Source organism: Nicotiana tomentosiformis, chromosome 4, assembly GCF_000390325.3.
Source record: "Nicotiana tomentosiformis chromosome 4, ASM39032v3, whole genome shotgun sequence".
In the NCBI taxonomy this organism is placed as follows: domain Eukaryota; kingdom Viridiplantae; phylum Streptophyta; class Magnoliopsida; order Solanales; family Solanaceae; genus Nicotiana; species Nicotiana tomentosiformis.
This window is the reverse complement of record NC_090815.1, coordinates 18669862-18672811: the sequence shown is the minus strand read 5'-3', so window position 1 is coordinate 18672811 and position 2950 is coordinate 18669862.

Below are 2950 nucleotides of genomic sequence, written 5' to 3'. Positions count from 1 at the left end.
CTAACCCAGGGAAGATCCACCCCAAAATATATATATATATATATATATATATATATATATATATATATATATATATATATATATATACACACACACACACACACACACACGCACACACATCAACTGACAGTCAGTCACTCAGTACTGTATAAGGCCAATCCAGCCCAGGGAAAGATCTATCCCCAAATATCAATGATTCGGACAAGATCCATGTCCAGGGAAAATCCATCCCTCAATGTAAATACTTCGGGCAAGATCCATGCCTAGGAAAAATTCATCCCTCAATATAAATACTTCGGGCAAGATCCATGCCCAGGGAAGATCCATCCCTCGATATATATCAGTATATATATATATATATATATATATATATATCAACTACGTTCACTGTGGGGGTGCACACTCAGGAGGGGCTCCTTTAACCCAAACGCTATAATAAGCCAGATCCAGGCATAAGTAAATAAAACTTGTTGCGGCGTGCAGCCCAATCCCATAATAATAACCTCACAATCAGGCCCTCGGCCTCACGCAGTCATCACTCTCTCCAGTCTATCGGGCTCACAATGCCATAAAACTAGTCCAATATGATGATATGGTGTATCAATGAATAATAACAGAGACTGAGATATGATATGCAAGTGATAGATGTGACTGAGTACAAAATTATAAATTTAAACAATAATTCAACAACAATACGACTCATGTGGGTCCCAAAATATATCGGTGTGTAGCCTAAACATGATCTTTAATATAAGTCTCAGCTTAATTTATCTAACACGTGGAGGATATGCGGATAATGTCATTTATTTAATTATGCAACTCCACGGAATCAATTTAAGTCACAATTTTCATGATGCACACTCGCACGCCTGTCACCTAGCATGTGCGTCATCTCCAAACAATTCATACAACACGAAATTCAGGGATTTATACCCTCAAAACCAAGTTTAGAAGTGTTACTTACCTCAACCTTCAAGCTCTGAAATACTACAATGCTCCAATTGATTAAAATGTCCAAATATCACCCACAATTCAATACCTACCATTAGATATCCCAACGACATCAAAATAAATACGAAAAGAATCATAAATATCCATGTAGGTTTCAAAATTCGGCAACAAGCCTTCAACCATCACAAATTATCCAATGGGCTCACCCATTAGCCTATTCAATTCCATTCTTATCATTTAATACTCATTTGGAGTCATTAATAATACTATGTTAATTTTCCAACATCATTAAGTCACTATTCATTGTCTTCTCCAACAAAACCTTATGTTCAAGAACACCCATTTCAAGAACTAGTGTTGTATCTTGTCCGAATGGTGATTCCATATTCAATTCGTTCATCAATTAAGTTATCAAGTCTATTAGAATCATTAGAAACTCAAAACAATTCCTTTTATATCAATTAATCACTATTCATCTTTTTCTTTGCCCAAAATATCATTTTCAAGACCCTCCCTTAGGGTTCATACAATATCACATTACAACTTCAAATAAAACTCATAAACATGCTACTCGTACTCCAATATGACATATATATGAAGCTCATGTGAAGGGATTAACTCTTGGTGGAAGAATCTAATTTTTTCTCTTTTTGGTGTTCTTGAAGATTCAACCCATTTCCTATGGATTTGATCCATAATAATGTTAGTGTTATCACTAAATGATATTATATAATATTCCTTGTACCAAAATAACTTACCTTGAAGTGTATCCATGGTGGAAGAGCTCCTCCTTCTCTCTAGTAATCCATTCCAAGATGAAGAACTAACACATTCTCTCTCTAAACCCACGTTTTCAGTTCCTTAAAATGACCCTTGAAGCTTCTGGATTTGCCTACGCAATGGTGCGTAGGATACGCTGCTATGCTGTGTAGGCTATGCAAGACTCGCGTAGCTGTTCTGCCACCCTTTAGTAAAATGGTCATAACTTCTTGTAGGAATCTCCAATTCACAAACGGTTTGAAGAAATAGAAACTAGACACATAGATCTTTAGTGTGATAGGTTATACACCATAAAACTCTTTTATATATTGAGAGGTATGATCGTTAAAAATTAGGTCTTGTGCGAACTCACTTGAAACTTTATCTCATCATATAATTTTCAACTTGACTTAGCCTTAGGGCTCTTCTTAGACCATAAACCATACTTAATGCACCTCATACATATATTATCATGATCAATTGATATTATTCAAATTATCAGTCTTGTTAATACCCGAATTAATATAATTAGCACCCCGCCAATCTTCTTAATGGTCTTAAAACTCTTCGAAATTTTCGGGGTGTTACAACTATACATGAAGAAGACAATTCAGGTAAAGAATACTATCACCCCGTAGCAGTTTTATTGGCATAGTTCACTTTAAGCCGCATATTTTAACATATTACAACAGATTAATAATTATTTTTATCAAGTAAAAAATGTTGTTTCATATCTCTAAGTTGTTAAATAACAAGATTTTCAGGAAACAATGTACTTGTAAATCTGCTAATATGGTTCTTACTCGGAGAGATGAATATATCTTGCATTGTAAAAGTACCTATGGTGCAGACCAGAAAACTTTAATTAGTAGTAAGAGGTAATTTAAAATTTGATGTTGTGAGAAGAAAATCTATACCGAGACGTGTTGCTCTGCATGTAAAATAATACAACTTGATATATGCACATATTATTTCCCTAATATTTAATTGATGTTCCTAATTCTCTGTGCATGTGAAATTCGGCTAGGATTTATAATTTGATATACGAACAAATGAAGAATGAGCGAATACCCTTTAATATCTGATGTGTATATGCTATACAGTAGATATTGTTGGTTAGTTATAGAGCATGACTGAAAATCCTAATACATAGAGAAGACGATTAACAGGAACTTGGGAGAAGCTTTGGGAAAAAAAGGTATGTGATGGGGCTGATGGTTTCTGGTGAAAGAAAATTTTC